Below are 22,974 nucleotides of genomic sequence, written 5' to 3'. Positions count from 1 at the left end.
ACAATGGTGGTAAATTTGGAAGTGGCCATACAGTTACAAGTGTCATATCACAGAAAACCAGCAACTACATTTCCCTTTATGCACCACAAACTACAAACATGGCAGAAGAGGACTACACTTCCCACACGTTCACCGTCTCCAGAATTCTAATCACACACACTCACTCCTCATCATATAGAGACTGTTTCAATACAATGGCTTTGTGAAGTATTACGCTCAGTTGCTTAGTCTCTGTTATTATTCCAAGTCTTATATCATGTTTGCGTTTCTGGTTCTAGAGTTTGTTTACTCTATTGACCTCGATTCTCTGCCTTGCCTAGTTTAGCCTGTTAGACAGGCAAGGGTCAAACGATCAGGCAATGTACATTGATTTCTGCCTGATCCTTTGGACTTGTTATTTTATTAAACTGCCATACCTGCAATTGCCTCTGTCTCAGCCTACATTACGTGACAATAAGTGTACAATTAGTACAGCAGTGTGTTCCAGTGCTGAGGGTGATGGAGGGTGAGACATATCTGCCTGTCAGTATTGCTTGTGATCTGTCTATCAGGAATTTGGAGATCTACTGACACTGGGACAGGCTCAGTCTCTGGTCCTCCAACTTGGTGGTCTACAGGTGATGTATTGGTGGACGTTTGGCAATGTGCATTTGAGATAGGCACCTTTTGAAGTTCCTTTACCATAATGAGCACAGTGTCTTGGTGATAAGGCTGTAATTGATTGAGTGCCTCATGTAGTTCACATAAAGCAGTGTCCATGTCCACCTGAGATGGAATAAAAACAGCACTGACTATAACTGAAGTAAATTCCCGAAAAAGGTAGAAAGGGTGACATTTGATAGTCAGGAGCTCCAGGTTGGGTGTGCAGGATCATGTGAGAGGAACAAGGTTCACGTTGTAACACCAACTGCTGTTTACAGTCAAACACACTCCACCTCCCCTTGACTTACCATGCGGTAAACCGAGAAGAATTTGGCCAGCTGGATGGCGTAGTCTGGTACCGCAGGGTTCAGCCATGTCTCGGTGAAGCAGGGGAGGTTGCAGTCCCAAATGTCTCTCTGGAACTTAACCCTGGCCCTGAAGTCATCAAGCTTGTTCTTCAGAGACTGAATGTTGGCTAGCAGGATGCTAGGCAGGGGAGCACGGGGTGCTGGAGCCCTCAGCCTGTTCCTGACACCAGCTCATTTCCGTCAAGGCCGCTGCTTCAGATCGTGTCCTTTGTTCCTCCTCAGGGTCTCGCTTGGCCAGCATGGATTCAGTGTTCAAAAATAGTGATAGGTGAGTGGATTGTGAACCAATAGAAAGAAGCTTGTTCCTATCATATTTGGTGATAATCCTGGTGAAAAGAAAAAGAGGTTAAAGTAAGGGAACGTGCAAACAATAAACAAAAACCAGCAACGTGTGGTCAGATTGATGCCATCTTGGAATCTCCTGACAGTAGTCTTAATTCACATATTTAACGCACTAGTGATTAGTACAATTTTTCAATGTAGACAAGGCCTCACATCTCACACTCTAAAAAACACGTGGTTAAAAACAACCCAAATTGGGTTATTTTTATCCCAATGGCTGGGAAAATATAGGACAGAACACATTTTGGGCTAAACTAACCCATCACGTTGGGTTGTTAATTTAACCCAGCAAATGGGTTGTTTTTCAACCCAAAGGATGGTTTCGTTTTTACAAAAAATACTGGGTTAATTTTATTTCATAAATAGGTTAATATTTTCAGGGTTATTTTTTTACCCTTTGAAAATGTCAAATATACAACATTATAAACAAATGTCAACTTGTTATCTCCTTAATTTATACACAAGAAGGTGTTCAGAAATTTATTGCTAGATCTGCTAAAATGACTTATAGACTGGACCGTTTATATAGACTTTGAAGTAAATTACTCAAATAAGTCATATTTAGGAGGAAATCTCAGATTTTGATCAAAGGAGACTTTAAAACATCCAAAAAAAACCCCCCAAACTAACAAAAAAAAAAAAAAACCTGATTAACCAACTTACGATCCAGTGGGCATTACAAACAAGTTAGCCAAAGCTAATGAAAATAGCCGTGCATTTAATGTCATGTAAACTTGACTGTTAGTGCACATTTTTGCTTTTTCTAGTGCACAGTAATGGTTTTACATATAAATGTATTGATATAAACCTTGTTTCTCCAAATAAATCTAACAGTCTGTCCATGTGAAAACCGCTACCTCCGCCTGAGGCAAATTCAAACAGTCCACACTGAGGTGATTTGACCCAAGGAGCTTGGCTGAGGCGCTGGGGTGTGGGAGGGGTGCATTGATGCAACTGTCAGTGAAAATGACCCAGCCACTAACCCAGCGGTTGGGTTACACAAAACTACCCAAGACGGAGAAAATAACCCTATTAAATTTAACCAAAAAGCTCGAACCAGAGTTTGGGTAGAAAAAATAACCCAGCATTTTTTTTTAAAGTGCAGACTCACTCCTACTAATCAGTATAAATCGCCTTCTACCGCCATCTGCTGGAGAAATGCTGCCACTTGAGTAAAATGAACGGAACCCTGAGATTGGGTTTAGGTCTGCATGAGGACAGACAAACAGCGACATCACACTAAAAAACAAACAAATTACAAATCTGTACTCTTAAACGGATTTTAAATAGTATGTGACATGTTTTAAATTGCATGTGTAGATTTTATATGGCAGTAATGTGTGATCAGCTCCACATTACGTACTTGTTTTCGCTGTGTGTAATATTATTGTAATACTGTTAACAGATTTCGCAACTCTTAGTATTTCAGTTTCTGAATTTTACACACTTTTTTTTGCTTCTGAGCAGAATAAGAACGCTAAAAGCTTTCTGAAAGCTGTTTAAAAAACATTTTTAAAATTATTATTAATGCCATATACAAGAACAATACAGTGAAAACTATTCATTCCAATGTAAGAAAAAAACAAAACGGAGATTGTAACAGGTACCAGAGTACAATACAATAAAATAAAAAAAGAAAAGAGTGCCAGTTATGTAACAATATCATATTTGATTACAATGTTATAAGCTCTAATCGCCGTTTTACCTTTACATTTGTGTAAAGCATTACAATATTGCTTCAAATCATTTTTAATGTGAAAAAAATTGCTTTGGATACAGATCATTTAAGTTTGTGAATGTTAAACTTTCATCCATCTATTTTCAATATCTTGCAGGGTCTCAGGGAACCTGGAGCCTATGCCAGGGAGCATGGGGCACAAGGCTCGAGGTTTTTCCACAAACAAAAGGTTGTGAAAGATGTCCACTGATTTCCTCTACTGAATGACACTGGTTTCATGTCTTTCCTTCTCTGATGGAAAAAGATATTACAAAAACAAAATAAATTTTGGACATTCAATTCCCTTTTGAAAAGAGAGGTTGTGAATTATGCCCACTGTCTTCCTCTACTGATGACACTGATTGTCATGTCTCGAGTTCTCATTACTCAGAGTCGCCCCCTTTCGTTTCAAAGAATATTACAACCGCGAGCGCGTTTGGGAGGTGCGCGCGCAGTCAGTGGAGGCTCGAGCTGCGGAGTCAGGCGGAAGCATAAACAAGGCTTAGAAATCTGTCTATATTATTTTGCACTACACACGCATCGTCACACGCTAATTATTAGGATAAAACACACGCATACGTTACGCACACTGATGTTGACGTGTTGCTGACAGGTTGTCGAGGTCCCCCTCGAATTATTATTATTATTATATATATAACTTTTTATTATTATTGTTATGCATGTGTGTGTCTGTCTTATCATTTCTGCCTGTGTTATTATTTCCAGACATCAGATATTTATCATCTATATTAAAAGTTTTATACACATTTTAGCAATTGAGAAATGTTTGAAGGATTTTTACACAGCACCCCTGCTCTCATCAGACGGAACCCCGGTTGGGAAACGCTGCTCTAGACAGTGACGCACACATTTTAATTGCAGAAAGCTTTTTGGCTTTCTTTAATAGTGTTATTTCACTTTTAATAGTATATACCAATGGGAATTTATTAGGTGCACCTATCTAGCAAAATTGAATATCCTATAGGCAATTATAATTCACTCATTTTGGCAACAATTTAGAAATCAATTCAGTGACTGTAATAGAGTATTGTATTAATATATAACATGTCACTTTTTTATAAACCTTCTTCATGGTTTTGATCAAAGGACAGGATTTAGTTAAAGGCGCTACATTAAGGCTTTAAGACTTGTAAGTTGCACACAGACTTTATCATTACAGAAGCAACCAATTCCTGCTGTCAGTCAAGACTGGCCGATTCACTGCTGTTACTACTGCTGATAAACTACGCCTGCAGTTTTCACTCTTAAACACTCTGCCTAACTGTACTGCAGCCTAAAATTTTAAGAATGTCAGATCATTGCTGGATTTTAAAAAATGCTGGATAAAAGCTGAGCAAGCAATGCACTAGGCATCAGGACAACCTATTCATTTTCCCCCATAACAAAATATTTCTTTACAGTTTGAAAACAGAAAGGAAATAGTCAGTGTAAACAAACAGGCTTGTTTTCTGTTGTTGTGATGAGTGGTATGAGTGGCCAGACACTTCATATCTCATTCCTTCTATGAAATAAACAGGACTTTCTATGTAGGTAGAGTCATGATTTGTGATGTATGAATGCTTGCATGTAAATAAATACACAATCAGATAAAGCATATATATATATATATATATATATATATATATATATATATATATATATATATATATATATGCAACTGACAAACAGCAGTATACTGTATGGCAAGTTGGCATCAGTGAATTTACTTCTGCTTGCTGCAGTAGTAATATTTAAAATGAGTAGTGGCCTACAACATATTGTGAATATGTAATATAAAAGCAGGTATCGGAGGTTAGGACACGTATTCAATTAAAACACCTCTGGTTTGTTCTTAGGCTTAAAAGCTCAAATGCTTCATATAAGAGCTGTTTGTATAATAGGACTCTTGGGGGGATTCATGTTTTTTTTTTTTGTTTTTTTTTTTGTATCATGACAGGCACTTCCTGGGCAACAGCATTCAAAAAACTTCCTCTTCATTTTAATATGTCTATAATACCAGTTCCCAATAACCAGTAATGCAAAACTACTTCAGACTGAAATACCTGCTTAATTAACAGATGTTTTTACTAGTGTTCAAAGTATTGCAGTAAAGTAACACAATAAAATGAACTGAAATGAAAAAGTAATAATATAACAAACCAGCACATATTTTATTGATGAATGATTATTGCAGTATATTATTAGTTATTTATTCTATGTACAGTAATGTATCATATGGAACCAGGGATCAGTACTAGCATTGCAGTATGTTATTGGGTATTTATTTTACATAAAGTCACATGGAGACCATTTAAGTGCTGTCATAATCAAATGTTGTAACCACAATGTTATTATAATATGCAAATTTTTTGGCAGTATGTATGGAAATGCAGGTTCTGGCAGAAGTTCCTCATTGAGATCTGAAAGCAGCCCTGTATTATTTTCATTTTTCAGAACAATTTTCATTACTTGTTCTGAATGACCAGTCCGATGACAGCGGCATCTGGCAACAACTTAATTCCAAATTGTTTCTCTGAATGCATTGTATACGTCTCTGGGACTCAAAACTTAAAATAGTCTACCATCAAAACCATCATCTTCCCAAACGCAGCCAGTCAGAATCTCATTGATTATGAAAATTAAACTGCGATGTGTTTGCACCCCATCCTGGGTGTCCCCCGCCTTGTGCCCCAAGTTCCCTGGGATAGGCTCAAGGCTCCCCCGCAACCCTGTGTAGGATAAGCAGTAAGGAAAATGGATGGATGGAATTAAAAATTGTATATAAAAAAATTGCACTCTGATATACTAAGTTATTTTATACCCAAACACTGGTGTGTGCCTGTGCTCAGCCTTTTTTTTTTTTGGTTCTTTGCACAGTTTTGTGTAATCCAGCTGCTGGGGTGGGTCCATCTGAATGACACTGAAGACAGATGCAGGCGTGGCTCTCTCCTGCGCTCCTCCATCCCCTGCGGTGGAGTCACAGCAACCCAGCTGTTAAATTATCTCTGTCACTTATGCTACTATTTTCTGAATTAGCCTATAAGTAGTATTTACCCAACTCATTCTTACTGAGAGCAACACTCCAGATCCAGTACCAAAATAGTTTTTTTTTGGTTAACTAGAAATATATTTTTAGAAGAAGAAGTTTGTATTTGTCACATATACATTACAGCACAGTGAAATTATTTTTCTTCACATATCCCAGCTTGTTAGGAAGTTGGGGTAAGAGCGCGGGGTCAGAGCACAGGGTCAGCCATAATACGGTACTCCGGAGCAGAGAGGGTTAAGGGCCCTGCTCAAGGGCCCAACAGTGGCAGCTTGGCGGTGCTGGGGCTTGAACCCCTGACCTTCTGATCAGTAACCCAGAGCCTTAACTGTTAATTTCTTATAGACAACAAATATTCTATATTCTATATTCTATAACCTAGCTGTAACTATACAAATTGTTGGCAGAGATGGCTTTAGCTTAGCTAGGTACAGTATGCCTGCAAGTGTGCTAAAATGTAAAATTATCTCTGACCATGACAGAGCTAATAGGTTTGTTAGCTACCTTTAGCTTGCTAATGTTAAAAGTAAAGATTATAGATATACTACAGATGTACATGAATATATAGTATTGTAAATTATTTTAGAAACCCTGTGAGGTTATCTCATCTGTAGATAGCTGACTATATTAATGGAACATTATGACCATCTAACATGAGCAAACATGTCATGTAATCTCTGGAAACTACAGCTCCCAGAGTACAGCATGGCCTACAAACATGGCCACCGAGGACTACAATTCACAGCCATTACAGACACACAAGTTCACATTCACCCAACTAATAAGTGCACATACCTGGACTCTATTACGTACACACTCATATAAGCACCCTCATGGCACCTTTACTTTGTAACGTATACGCTCTCTGTTGTCATACCAGTGGATACCAAACATTTGTTCATTGATTGTCTTTCTGGTTTCTGATCTCGTTTTCCCGACTTTCTCTTGCCTGCCCTATTCCAAGTTGATTGTTGATTGCCTGACCTTTGCCAGTGCTTTGACCTTGATTTTGGTTTTTGTATTTGCCTTGATTGCTATTTTCATTAAAGCTCTGTATACCTGCACTTGTGTCCGTACCTGCAAACCTGACAGAATTCATCGGTTACTCATGGATGCAGCAGGTAATTTCGATTGGCCCCAAATATTAATGGCACAGGGCCACTCTGACTATGTTTACATGTACAGCAATAATCTAATTATTGACCTTATTTTGAATAAGACAATATTGTGATTAAGGTTAATGAGTTGCTTTTAGAATATTCCTTTCATGTTCCTGTTTTACATGTTATAGAACATAGTTCGATTAACGGCACACGTCATTACGTCCCCACGCCGTCCCATGTTCCCTCCAGAATTTCACGTATCAACATACAGTTCGTCTTTGTTATGGTATCATATACTGATTTGGGTGTTTCATTTATAATTTGACGAAAGCTTCAAGTGCAGTTAAGTATTTGTCATGCTGCACGTGCAAATAAACAACTGCTTGAAGCCATGGGCTGCGTCCGAAAGCGCATACTTATCTATATATTGTAGCTGATATACGTATATTTCTCCTACTATATAGCAGGTAAGTATGTGGTTTTGGACGCAGCCATGCTCTCTTGTTTGCCGTCAAACAGATGACCATTGCCGTGTGTGAACTTGTCGTGTCGCAAAATTGTGGTGAAAACTCCCACACGACGTCAATAGTGTGATTAAGGTGTGTACATGTCTGTAATACACGTCGACAATGTGACTAAAACAGGAATACTCCACATGACTTAATTCGATTTGTGTTTACTTCGAGTATGACTTTAGTCGGATTAAGGTAAGCAATAATCGGTGTTTACGTGGTAGTTTCTTAATCAGAGTATTGTCTTAATTGGGTTAATATCGGATTATTGTTGTCCATGTAAATGTACTGATTGTCAGCAGCAGAGTGACCTACTCACCACACAGATGGCACAGCTCCAAGCTGCCACATCAGTTCCACAAGCTCCATCAATGTCAACCCCTCTATCGGCTTTGTCGCTTATGACTCATACAGAAAAGTATTCTGGCAACCCAGCTGAGTTCAAAGGTTTCATGCTACAATGTTCACTCTACTTTGCAAGTCAAGAAGGGGTCCCAGAATGTACAAAGATTGCTCAATTAATCAATCTGATCAACAACAAAGTGCTATCCTGGGCCACGGCCATCTGGTCCCAAGGAGGCGAGCACATTACAGTTACCTCCTATGAACGCTTCCTGCAACTCTTCCAAACACTGTTTGACCATTCTCCTGAAGGCCCCCCAAATGGCATTAACATTTGACCGAGGCCCCCCTTTGCAAGATATCTTTAAAACACATTAAAAATACAGACTTCTGAATATATCCCCCTTCTTTTTTTAAAATTAATAATTACATCTTAACATTACCTTACATTAGGAATTGATTGTGTGTGTGTGTGTGTGTGTGTGTGTGTGTGTGTGTGTGTGTGGTTGTCTGAGAGTGAGAAAGAGAAAACACACCAGTGGGAGGGATGGGCTTGGTGGCTCCAACCAAATTGTTGAGGCCCCCTGGCAGCCCCCAGGGGGGCCCCCACTTTGAAAACCACTGCACTAGGCCACTAGTTTTCAAAGTGGGGGCCAGGGGGCGCCTGGGGGGCCTCAACAATTTGGTGTGAAAAATAAATAAATGCATGTTTTCTATTTCTCACTCTGACAACCACACACACACACACACACACACACACACAATCAATTCCTAATGTAATGTAATGTAAAGATGCAAGATGTAATTATTAATAAAAAAGGGGGATATATTCAGAAGTCTGTATTTTTAATGTGTTTTAAAGACATCTTGCAAAAGGGGGGCCTCGGTCAAATTTTAATGCCATTTGTGGGGCCTTGCCCTGGAAAAGTTTGGGAACCCCTGCACTAGGCCATCAGAAGTGACTGCTGGTTCCCGATGGCTGCTCCTCCCAGTACCGTAAATTCAAAAACTTTATTCCTTTACCTCACTGTATATTACTGCCATCTCACAATCTCCTAGACGGTCTGTGGCTGTGAGTTTTTGGTTTCCTTTTCTTTCTTGCTGTTTTAAATTGTTATTTTTTAGCGAACTTTTAAAACAGTATCAGGAACTCTGACTGTCTCGAGCTCGAGGCGGTGCGTCCTCACAGAAAGAGTTGTGCTCGCGCGAGGAAACTTTTTAACAGGACATATGAGGCTTCACCGCTCAGCTGAACTCAAACCGGCATCATGACACGGCATTCGTTAAGAATACTCCTCTCTGTGACTCTCATGAGACTGTGTCTTCTTAATCATGTAGGTATCTGTATTTATTTTTTAATAACGTTGGCGATATTTTTCGGGTAAAAGTTTGACCGTGTAGAACGATGGTTCAAGTCTCGAGCTGTGCACCTGCTCCGCCAGGTACAGCGCTAAATGAGTCTCGAGCTCCATCAGTGTTTATGGAAACCTTAAAGTTTCCAGACTTGTAAAAGTACTTGGGAAAGTATGCGCATTGCTATTTTTAAAGCACTAGTCTTTGATATTAAGGCTTTAAAACCACCAAATGTACATATTTTGTTCCTTTACTATGTATCTTTTGCATGTTGTGGTGCACATTTTCCCTTTTCTTGATACATTAAATGACGTTTAAAAATGACAGACATCTGAATGGAAAGTGTGGTTTTAAAATAAACTTTTAAAAAAGGTCTGGATATGTTCACAATGAAAAGGCAAGGTCTATATCATGTACGACATAACAACATCTTGAAGCACATCATCTGGATGCATACATCATAACCCTTATTGGATGGAACCAGAAGACAGTGTACGTAAAGTTCACAGAAGAGATATATTACCAGCATGTTAAAGATGTATGCTAGCCATTACCAAAAGACATTTTTCCAAATTCAGTATCCAACCCAAGGCTAAGACTGAAACTAAAGATGTCCTACCCCGTACAGTGATAGGCTAAGCTAAAACGAGCTGTATAAAAGTGCTAGAGTGGATTATGTATTAGTATTGTTTATTATGTTGAACAGAAACATACACAATACATACTAAATAATAATAAACCAAAGAACTCATAGTGGTGTTGAAAGACAGTTTTCGTGTGAAGTAACCCAAATTCTGCAGTGCGCGTAAATGCAGCAGCTTCAGAAACCTAACTTATTAGCTTCTCTCCTAGCTGTAAGCTGATGACTCTAAAAGTTTTTTGGTCTTTGCTATGTATAGAACTTGTAAAACGCTGGGTTCGAGGCTTGTAAAGTGTTATGTGAAGTGGTGATCATGTCATTATAGGCCACTGTTGAAGGATAAATAAATGCACTACGATATAAGGGAACTGAAACATTTTAATTCAGCGGTTGTGTTCCGATCCCTGACTTTGCAAACGAGTGTATGATCATTTCACAGTAACACCAAATTTTTTATAGAGGCCTTCCTGTTAAATGGTTGTTTTTAATCTAAAGGTCTCTTTTGGTTGTTTAGACTCAGGCACTGAAGGGAATAGAGTTTGATAGAAAGTATTTTTTCTTAGGAAGAACACACATAAAACTGTTTCCTGTGGACAACAGGAAATGCTTTGAGATAAAAATAACTCGATCTTAAAGAAGCTAAAATTGTGATAAGATAAAATTGTTGATTGTATCGGGAACGTGTCTAACCGTTTTGTGGATCTGTGTGCAGATGATTGGTGTATGCTAGCAGTATTGTTTTGCAGGCCTGCTCAAAGTAAACCTTGAGTAATCATTGGATAACTTTATTCCAAAATTGTCAGCTAAAAGGATTTCATGTCATGTACTGTAGTTACTCTGAACAAGAATGTAATAAGAATGTTACTGAAGGAGAAGTTGGGAATAGGTCTCTCTCCTGACATTCATCATCAGAGCATTGATCTAACTAAGATACAGAAATTATATAGAACTGCACATATGTTTCTTTGCATTTTCTGTAAAATAGCAGTGGTCATACATATGTCAGAAGTATGTATGTAAAGCAACTTAGTAAGTAGTAGAAAGCAGTGGTAGCTTCAGCTATGGGTTCTGGGCTAGTGATCAGAACAGTTCAAATGTCAGGACGCTTAACTCTCATGCCTTCTTTTACTTTAGATAAAGGTGTCTTCTGAATGAAACATGTATTCTTGACTGAAGAAGTACACCTCAGCACTATTTTAAATTACAGGATGTCATTGCCTAAGGTTGAGGTTGCATTGCTTAATAGCAGTATTCAGGAAGAACAAACAGCAAAACTGTATCAATTCAGGAGAAAGAAGTGCCCTTCAGTGCACCTCTCTGAACAGGTGATTTGGGGTCACAGGGGTGTGTGATAAAATCTCAAGTCTCCTGCTTGATTGTTTGACATTTTGCTGGATAGAGACGCATGCACTGAGACTTGTAACCTAATAAATTTTGTATGTCAAAGTGTAAAAAAGCATTTGTGGGTGTAGTAAGTGTAAGTCTGCAAAACCTGTTGCCTTTGTTGGACTTTAATGGGTGACAGCTGAAGGGTGACAAATATCATTATGCTTTGTTTAATTGCTCTGTGAATATTCACTGAATTTGAACTCTGTTTTAATTGTAAACTATATATAATGAAAACACTTTTATTAATATAGCAAATGTAATATTGCTATTCCTTCCGCTGCAGGAAAATCATAATGTGGTATGTTGATTAATTTACATTTATGTTTATATTTTACATTAATTTACATGAGACAGTTCTCTGACTTTGGATATTGACCTATCATTCTTATGAGGTCAAAGCAGATAACTTGAAAAAATGCTTCAAAGCAATATTTTGAGGTAAAAAGTCTCACATACACTAACTCTTATTTTTGCTAGAAAAATCAGATATACTCTCATAATTCCAAGCTCTCGCTTCACATTTACTTGGCAGACTTGCTATTTTGTTGGCTTGCTTGTCTACTTGGAAAACACAAGCTTATGCAAGTGCAAATCAACTTCAATCTTAAGAAGATACTGACAAGGCAATATTAGGAACAGGAGTGAGTACTGATACATCAGTAAACATGTAAGAAATAACTAATACAATAAGGTGTTTAAAAAGGATTACGTGCTTACTGGAACTGAGTGAATGACAGAATGAACAATATACTCTTACTGCTATTTCTAATTTAATAAAGTGTCAGTTCAGGTGATAATTCAAAAGGAGGGGTCTAAAGTCTGTCTGGTGTGACCTGGCCTTCTGGATCAGATGCTAGGACTTAATAGCACATGCAGGAAGACCAGTCAGGGCCTAATTTCAGTTGTTAAGTCTTAATGCATTGTGAGTTTGATCTGTTACTGAAGGATGAAGTCAAAGCAGTCTTTCCATTTCCATATTGACATTTCCCTGGCCATAACAGTTACTCTGTAACCCATAATGTGGGCATTTGAAGCGTCAGTCAGAATGCTGCACTGCTTTGCATAATACCCCGTGAAAGGTTGTTTTACATGGAATCCAATGACAGTAATATAGGCAAATGAGTGCTTATGCTTATAGTTATCTTTAAATCAATGTGCATTCTCAGAAATGCATCAAGAGTAGATAGAGTCTTTGTATTATTATTTTTCATTGAAGCATACTGTAGTTAACATTCACGGCTGGAGTCAGGGAACAGGCAGTCAAGGTTATCACCAGCATATCAATAATCAGGGTCCAGATAGGAAAGAACAAGGAAATATAGTGCTAAATACCAGAGCTCAGCAATGCAGCTTTACATATGCATGACGTCTCAAGGAACAGAGCAGAAGCATGAAGCATAAAAAGGAGAGGTGAAACAAGGAACAGGCAAGGCTAACTTCAGATATGATTGTACAAGGCACAAAAGCAAAAAAAAAAAAAAAGTCAAAAGATCAAGAAATTTTTTTTTTACAGTTTAGACTTGATTTGGAATGTTTTTATTATGAATTATTATGAAGCTACACTTTTTCTCATTTGCATGATTATCTGATAGTATATCATTCCCACTGGGTTGTACCGACGAGTTTTCCATTTGTAACATGGAAATTCTCCCATTGGTAGAACAGCTGATGTGGTTAAAATGATGTGTTGCGCTTCCATTACAGATCATTATTGTTTTTAATGGATACAGGTTTGTTGCTTCTTCTTGATTCTTCAGGATTTGTATTAAAGGAGACTTTCACCCACAGTGCTGTGTTTTCAGTGCCAACACATTTCAGGTAGCTGGTTGAAACTTAGAACTCATTTCACTATTCACCTAATGTCTAATGTCTGGAAAACCAGTAACAATGCTGTTTACTGTAATTTGAGGAAGCTTATGAGTCGGGCCTCTTTATTTACATCTCTGTATGTGAATCCGACCATAGGTATTTTTATCCTATTTGCATATGCAAAAACATTTATGGCTATAGTAGTGCTTGTAGTGCTTAGTCTCTTTCTTTACTTACAGTTCCTGTATGTCTTATACATCTCCATGGGTTTGAGACCAAATCAGAATGACATTTTCACAGCTTTTGACAGCTGTCACACAATGCATGTGGTTATTTTAAAGGCAATATCATGAAATAAAAAAAATAAATAAATAAAACTTTTAGATTAAAAAATCTGAATTTTAAAGAATCTGATACATATATTAGAAATGACATTGCTTGGACAGAAAAGATAACGAGCAAAGAAAAATGCAAGAAAAATTTGCGAATCAGGAGTGACAAGTCTTGTAGTACAATGGTAGCAGATAGCATTTAATCCCTCATTGTCTGGGGCGCCAAAAATGTTCTTCTGAAAACATGTGAGAAGAGGACCATTGCAATCTCTGTTAGTAGTTAAGTTCATTGATATAAAGATGTTTTGGAGTTGTTTATACCCCAAACATGATGGCTTTATACATCAATATACATAGTAACAAACAGCTCCAGAATGATCAGTGCTCTTTCATAAAGTTGATCAAAAAAGGATTATTAAAATTATGGTTAATTAGACAATTGCACACTGAAAGGATAAAATAAATATATCCTTTAATTAAAGTAAGTTTATTCTAAGAAAAGAAAATATAAAAATGTATGTTTTTCACAAATCCACATGTAACAGTTATTGGAATCCTTAGGAATTATAATGAACAAAATATGACTGAAGCATGTTTCCAGTTTTATTTGACACTTGTAAGTTCACCTGAGTGTCTCATAAGTGGTCATCCATGGCTTCCTGTTTCACTGGGGTATAAATATAAGGTGAAGCAGTTAGTCCTTTTATCATCTGAAGAATACATAAATGTAATATGGCAAAAGTATGACCTTCATAATGCCAAAAAATTAACTACTCATCTGAAAAATCTCACACCCACTGTTAGGACTTAAAATGTGCCTATAAGAGGATGCAAGTGTATTTTGCCCCACACACCATGATGAGAATGGTTAGAGAAAGAATGGTTAGAAAGGTGAAAATTACTCCAAGGATCACAGTTGGAGATTTGCAGAATATGGTATCATTTTGGGGTCACTACGGTAAGTCTCCAAATCTACAATTAGACAGCATAAACCCCATGCCAACAAACTTTCTGGAAGGTATGCGCATTTTCTTTCATCTAATCACAAGTGTTCCTGGAGTTTGCTGGACACTTCTGGAGTTTTGTAGTCAGATGAGACAAAAATTGAGTTTTTGACAACTTAGACTCAAGGTGGGTTTGGCATAAAAAAAGAAGGAAGGTTATACAACAAAGAATCTAATCCCCAGTGTTAAATTTGGTAGAGTATCTGTGAGGAACCTTGTTACGAATAACGGGCTGAAAGGCTGAGGTCATAGAAGAAGACATAGTTCCATGGAAGATCTGGAGAGATTCTGTATTGAGGAGTGATCTCAGATTGCTTGGTTTATTTTCCCTGATCTCATCATGTATTATATGACCAGACGCAATAGTTTTATTTTAGCAGACACAGGTTATCTAAAGTACTAAATGCAGGCATGCCAATAATTGTGACATGTTTTGTTAAAATATACACTATTTAATTCATTTTAATTAAATTTAATTTTAACAGCTAGTTTTAATTTCTTCTTAAATGGAACAATAGATAATGTTACAAATGCACATTGAGATTATGGGGCTGCTAAGCCTTTATTGGGTGCTAGCTAAATGAAAGTTACAAAATGGAGAATTTGGGTACAGTTCTGTTACAGTTAATAATGTTACTCTAGTAACCACATTTATTATGCGGAATACACTTAATAAAATTGTATAAATGTGCTGTGCTAGTTATAAGTAGCTAGTATTATTTAAGCATAAAAAGACAGTACAAAAAAAAAATCCTAGAAGATGAAATGATATATCGCAAAACAGTGTCACTGTAATCAAAAGGTTGCTAAAGTTACCACTCAAGCAAGAAGTACGACAGTAATTTTCTCCACATATGAAGCATTAGTGCACATATGTCGATCCGAGAACATAGGTCCAGCGTTCATCTAGCATTTCATGTGTGCTTTCTTGCCTCAGTGTGCAACATGTCTTAAATAATTCTAAAGATAAACAAAGATGTTTCACTTTTGTGCAAACGACCACTTATGAAATTTTTGTCTATTGTATCTCTATTTTGACATTTTTATTTGTTAAAGAAATGTACATTTATCATATATTTTGAGCAGACCATCGAATTATTATTTTGTTATTTCGTTTTTTATGATGGAGCAAACATTTTTCATCGACAAAATGAACACTGTAATTTTAAGCCTTGTGAGCTGATAAAAATCTAATAAATAGCTAACTCAAGCAAAGTACTGTGAGAACCAGTCCAGGGAATTAAACATAGGCCTACATAAAACAACACAGGCATAGCATCATCAAAACAGAAAATCCAGTATATCTAGTATAGACTGAAATGTAATATCCCTCTAGCATGCCCTTCCTTGACTGCCTTTTAATACATGGCATTCTTTGGTAGAAACTGAGGGTAATTTTTAACTTGTAACCCTACATGGTTAATACATGTTATTAAAGAAATGTAAGATACACTCTGGACATTGAATGAAGTTCAATCTGTGTAGTTTGACAACATAGCGGTCACCCATGAGATTTTATTATCCATCTATCCATACATCCATCCATTCATCCACCCATGTAATGTGTACGGATTTTACAGCCAGTGCTGAAATTTGAGCCTCAGTAGAAAACTGTAAGCGTTGTGTGCCCTTCTGCTGTCCCATCTCTTTCTCATAAGTTATAATTCTCAGAGAGGAAGGGTCTTTTAAAGCATATGAGATTAATCTTGTGTTTAATATAAAGTCTATAATTCGAGAATGTTGTAACAATTGTAGGCATATGCCGTAGTCTTTATGAAAATGCTATATATAGACCAACATTATATGTGGTGAGTTCTGTGACCTTTATAAAGAATAGAGTATTGAGTTCGTGACAGGGCAGAGCAGTGGAAAAGGGTCAGGAGGGTTGGCAGCAATGCAAGGCTCTTTGAGAACAGTCGTTGTGGAAGTGGCAAGTGTGGTATTAATATGGTGCTCTTCCTGCTCTCTGTAGGCCAAGGCGATGCTACACACCCATTGTGTAGAGTCTGGACTGAATCTAATATTCAGTAAAAAAACAAAAAACAACTTTAGTCTGATTGTTCTAATTTAAAAAAAAGACTAACCGAACTGAGTGTGATAGTGGAATTTGTTTAATATTTACCAGTCTAGTAAATTGACCACTCATTGAGTGACATTGTTGGCATGTTTGTAAAATGCCTTTCTATTCAATTTCCCATTAATGATTGTAACGTCACGGGACATGGAGTCAGGAAAGCAAACAAACAAACAAACACAAGAAACGCGATCTATGTTGAACAGGGCTATCCGGATCAGACATGGGACTATAGTCTATGCATTACTCGAGAACAGAACAGGGACATGAGACCGCTAGCATGCTACACGCATTAGCTACTGCACTAACACACGACGCTATAGCTATACGCGCTAAACATTACGAACGTTACAACCGATAATACTGCACGAAGTACGCAGCCACAGGAGGGGTTTAAATAGCCTACATAATTAAACTAAACACAGACACCTAGCTCAAATCAAGCTACACCCTCGCACATACGCCAATGTCTAAGCAGGAAGCAAACAAACCAAAACAAGAGTCACGTGTATAGTCCGAAGCTGCGCCGCAGTGCCATCTGCCGGCCGTGGCGCAACAATGATTAAGGCCAAATAATAGGTGTCTGTTGTTTCTAACAATGCAGCTGTTATATGTTAGCATTAAAGATTCATCATGATTTTATTATATTATTTCTTAAACTTTTTATGTAGTTAGTTGTGGGTAACTGAACAGTGCCTCGTAGCAACTAAATTGGACCTGTTTTCTTAAACGGACCTGTTTTCTTAAACAGGATATTAAAAGAATTATGATTTTGGAATACTATGGTATCTTGGTAAGTTTACTCGGTATTCATTTATTTTGCTATTTTGTTTGATTACAGTAATGATGTGATGTAAACTATGTCAAATAAATTCTTTATGACTTCCAAAGCATCAACTGGTATGGATTTAAACACGAGTTAAAATGGAAGCTGAATCTTTCTGTTAGACATGCTTGATACAGATGACAGAAAAGTCTATGCATTATTCAATATCAAGTAGTCCAGTGCTGGTTGCTCAACCATTTTTAACTTTCCTAATTTTTTGGAGTGATTACCTGTACGTATTGTAATTGCAAAACCACTAGGGGTTCCCCCCCTTTTTTCTTTTAGTTGGTTTAACTACAACATCTTTGTGTAATTGCACACAACAAATTGTGGTTATACAGCTGTTTGTGGAAACCTCAATATCTCGACTCAGGATGGTCCTAGCTCCTTGGAACAAAAACTGATCTCTAGAGCACATTACACGGTACACAAGGTATAGACATTTGCAAGGTGCATATATAAACATTTTGCACATTCGTGTTCTTTAGACTTAGAACTTAAGTTCAAATGTAATGCTCAAGATTGCTCACAGTTCCACTTTTATGGTCAGTTTAATGACAGTATAATGGGAAGGGTTCGAGTCTCAGTCTTAATATTTTCAGGGGGTACCTAGGTAAGTATAGTGTGCATGCAGAACATTTAAGATTTGAGACTTTTTTATGAGGGCGAAAAAATTTTGACCGAAATAAGTCCTCTATAATAGCATTCTTTTGTAAAAATGGTGAGTTTGAGATCAGAGGTAGGACAGTGGACCTCGAGGGTCAGATTTGAAGAACCAGTCTGATCTATCATGTTGGTACAGTCTTACAGTTGGTATGTGTGAATAGATTTTATCCAAATATGGAAGTACAGTGTTCAGTTAGGTGTTTTACAAATGAACAGTGTCATAAACAGAGCTATGGTGTTGTTTCTCCTGTGATAAAATCAGTAACTTCTGCGCTGTAGTCACTTACTTATGTAAATAAAATAAAATAAAAAACTGGTGGTTTTGTAATGCCAATACATTGAGGTAATCACTCTAAAAAAATCTGGAACATTTTAAAATGGTCAAGCAACCAACTTTGCAGTTATTTGAGATGGAGTGACCCCTTTAGAAACACTTTGTTGTGATCACACAGATTTTTCTCTTTTTCTTTTGCCCTGTCATTATTTTTGTCATTTCTGCCCCATAACAAAACAAAGTCATGCTTGTGTGAGACACACTGCAGGACCATGTTGTTGGCTTTAGTGTTGTTTAAAACACCTTGTTGCTTTCAACCAACCCATCCACTATGACTGGTCCTTGCTAAAAAAACATACAAGTTGTGGTTAAGAGATCACTGCTAAATCCACTTCAATATTGGTGTCACCAAATATACATTAAGGTTGCTCATGGGCATCCTTTTGAAGTTTAATTTAGATTGATTGGTTTGACTTTTTTTTATTACAGAATTGTAGGTTAGGTTTTAAGGCTCTTGTTACAAGTGTAATTTGGTTAGTGCAGAGGGTTTGCTATTTTGATTGGGTGCAAACCTAGTTTTTTTGTTTGCACCCTGTTGGTATTTTTGAGGTCACAAATAAATGTGCTGTGGTGAAGCAGGTGGAATCGCAGAAAAGCATATGGCATTCAAATTTGGCCAGTGCAGTCTGAGTTTCAAAGTTATTTTGGTCCACTTGTGGGCCTCCCACAAACCCCTCTAGAGCAGATGGAGATCTAGAATCCCTTTTCTTACACCCTGGTTTTGATTATCTAGATAAAGATATGGGGCTTTAGTTCTCCTGTAATGCGGCAATTTGTTTTAAAAAATCAGACATCGCAAAGATAGAGCTTTGAAGATAAACTCATCTTTCAAATCGATAAAGATGTGATTGATGGTAATTTGACCAGACGTAATCAGCACATATGCAGTTCCACTGTTAAAACCACAAAGTGAAAATGTGTTGTTTGTCATGTTTTGGAAGCAAAGTATTGTATCTAGCTTAAAATCTGTTTTTTGTAGGTCTAGACTGCACAATGTAGTCTATTACATCACTGCTAAGAAATCAACATAAAATATAGTGACAGATTTGTTGTACATTATGTCAATTAGCTGGTTATTTCAACTAAGTCTTTACATTAAATGTACAAATGATATCATAATCCAAAGTCCTTACAAAAACATCACTGTGCTGTACTGCACAGACTTGGTTCTTGATTTGATTGCAGCTGTTCGTCTAACCACACCTCTTAATAATTTATTCATTCAAAACCATCCCTTTTGTTCCATTTGTGCTGCGCTGCATCAAATTTCTTATGAAATACTAAAATTAAAAAACACTTTAAGTTTGCTTAAACTTGTGTGCCACAATCATAAAAGATAGTGATGTAAATGACTGTTACTGTTACTAGGTGTTAAGGCTTTTCTCAGATGTTTTTTACTCATTGACCTTGGACTGATGGACACATTTTCAGCCTGATGGTTTAGTATTCTATTCATTCAGTGTTTCAGTGGATGGTGGGAATCAAATAGCAAATACTGATCTGTATGAGTTAGTTTCCCATAATCAGTAGTGCATTAATTTCTATACTCCTGCTGCATACTAAACAGTCCAAAACTAATGAAGCTATTTATATAACGTTAAACTGCGAAATTCAGGCCTCTGGGTAACATCCTGCAGTTTACATGTTGCGTTCTTATTTAAATGTCGAGATATTAAGTTCAGTCCAATTTAGTAAAGCTTAATGCCTTTTGATTACACCCATTGGTGTTCTGAATCATTATGCTGACCTTTTGTTTTTCTTTGCCTCATCTCTCTTTCAGAGCATACTTCCAGCACAAGGGGAAAGTATAGGTAAGTAATTGCATAACCTTTTATTTCCTCCATATAAAATTGGATTTTTGATAAAAGAGGAGGAAGTTATTTTTTAAAGTTTCCTTTGAAGTCAAGCCAGTTTAACTACAGCTATCAGGCCAGTAAGATCAATTTTGCAGTGTGAGACAGAAAGCTGTAGTCATCATCCAATGGAAAGTCGGCCAGCAAATAAGTGAGATGTATGTATGTCAGACAAACATCGTGGGAGACTATAAAAAAGTATTTTGTGGTGGAGCATCTTTGATCAGAAGGTAACCAAGACATTGATTATTCAGGCATACTTATCCGAAAGGTTTGATTGCAATATTGTGCCTCTAGGAAAACATGAAGTAGAGGATATGATTAAACACTGTGGAATGTGGAGAAAGCAGATAACATACCTGGAGAGAAAATATTAGTCATGTTTAAAGCATTTTCCTGCTTCTTGATTCTCACGCCAGAGCAGCAGGCTGATGAAGCTCAACAGCGCCATCTACTGTCACAAAGCAATCATACGAGATGACCGTTTTCTAGCATATGCTTGTTCTAGAAAATATTTATTAAGAGCTACTTACTTTGGTTATGGAATTTTACGTATGCATAAAGACTGGTCAATGCAAGAAGATAACTTGTTTTTGTGTCTTTTCAATATTTAAGAATTTGGGTAAATAAAGTAAATTGAGTAAATTGAATACATTTAATTTGAGAAATAATTGAAGTAAATTGAATTTGAGAAATAAAAATATTTGAGACTGTCTTCAAGACTTCATCACATTCCTCACATGCTAAAAAATTCATATGATATATTGTGGCAAATTCAGCTGGTTGCACTCAATGGGTTGCCATTCAGCTGAAATGCATTATCTCAGTGTCATTGCTCACTCAAATAATTAGACATAACTGGTTGCTATGCACTGACAAATGAAAAATTAATTTTCGTCACTAAACAGATAGAAATTTCACAAGATCACATTGTTAAATTCATATGATGCATCATGGTGAAATCAGCTAATTGCATGCAGTAGCTTCATATAAAAGGAGATTTAATAGGATGAACGAATTAATGTTTTACATAAGTTCTAACCCTAAGGCTGCTTAATAACAAGTTAAATTGAGCACTTTTAAGGTCTAAAATGCAAAATGGGACTACATCCTCACCAACATTATAGGAATGCACAAATGACCTTGAATCAACAAATGCACGATTTGGGACAGGGCATAATGCTCTAATGTAACAAAGTGAGGAAAATGTCTAGAGGGTCTGAATATTTTCTGAGTGTAGGGTGCAATGACATACACTATTAAGCTTTCTTGCTGTAGGTAATATTAATGGAAACACAGGCTAAATAGTCTCTGTGCAACCTGAGCTGATTATAACAGTAAATCTCATTGTTATTAAATGGTTACATTTATATTTACATTTAACATATTTCATGGATCTTAACATTTGTAATGAAAATATGTCACCTGTGTCTCTAACGTGGGACCTCATCCCAAACACCAACTTTACAGTAACTATGGCTGGTCCAACAGTACCATTTCAGACACTTTGTTTACCCAATCACTGGTCTGACTACCACAGTCACTGTAGAATTATATACATTTATAATTATAATTATATACATTATAATTATATAAATTATATAATAATGTATATTATTATATATAATTGTATAATTTTATTAATAAGAAATAAATATCAAGTGACTGACATTTCAGACACAATATGGCCAAATTTTTTGTTTATAAAATAGTTCCGAAAGAAGCCACAGCTAGACAGAAAGTAGTGTGTTGATATGCAATGCACAGACTGACTGAAAGTTCTTATTAGTAACGGTTTCAATGTAACATATTATTGCTAGTTTTGGAATTGTACATAGTGAACACAGACAAGCGGAGTGATACAGTGAAATGTTTCAGTCCAGATATGCTACATATCAGCACTCTTGGAACGGTGCTTGTCCGATGAAATTTGTGGAACGAAACTTACCGCAGTATAAAATACTGTATGTGAATATAAAATACTGTATAATTTTGGACAACTACAACTAATTGTCCCAGTTCTAAAAATGTGAAAATTTCTTTCTGTATTTCTCTATATTTCGGTATGTCTGTGTGCATATAGGCCCATGCACTGTTCAGACACATTCATGTTGTTCAGACAATGTTTGTTATTAAAATTATAGACATGAATAATTGACACATTTGTGTGTGTGTGTGTGTGTGTGTGTGTGGTTCACTGTGCCAGGTGCTGTTGCCAGCCTCACTGTCTCTAACAAAACTACATCATCTCTGTCTCTAACCTGGAATGAGCCAGCTGGGAACAGGTCGTACTTTACAGTAAATTGGACTGGTGGCAGTGTGAATAACAGCAGTAACACTTCAAGCACGTCTTACACTGTCACTGGTCTGACTGCTGGAGTGAAGTACACATTCACTGTTACTGCAGTTGCTGCAGATGGACAAACTGCAGGAGCACCAACTCAAACCTCAGCATTCACAAGTAAGTCCTGTACTGCTGATACAGACAACCTTATTCATTAGATTGATTAGATTGAATTTTAGATTAGATTGGACTGACTGAACACCTGAACCTGCCTAAATTACAGTACTGTTGAAAATGCATAATGCATTTCTCTCTGTGTAATTATATCCCACTGTGTC

The 22,974-nt window shown here is 36.9% G+C and overlaps 1 long non-coding RNA gene across 1 annotated transcript; it reads left to right on the top strand.

Annotated features, from left to right (window-relative positions):
• Positions 1-9,055: 9,055 nt before the first annotated feature.
• On the top strand, positions 9,056-22,717 carry LOC128618653 (uncharacterized). Its single transcript, XR_008387768.1, has 3 exons — positions 9,056-9,406; positions 20,280-20,310; positions 22,559-22,717. It is a non-coding gene; the product is annotated as an uncharacterized LOC128618653 (long non-coding RNA).
• The last annotated feature ends 257 nt before the right edge of the window (positions 22,718-22,974 follow it).

Source organism: Ictalurus furcatus, chromosome 14, assembly GCF_023375685.1.
Source record: "Ictalurus furcatus strain D&B chromosome 14, Billie_1.0, whole genome shotgun sequence".
Classification (NCBI taxonomy): domain Eukaryota; kingdom Metazoa; phylum Chordata; class Actinopteri; order Siluriformes; family Ictaluridae; genus Ictalurus; species Ictalurus furcatus.
This window is presented reverse-complemented; position numbering and strand designations above follow the sequence as displayed.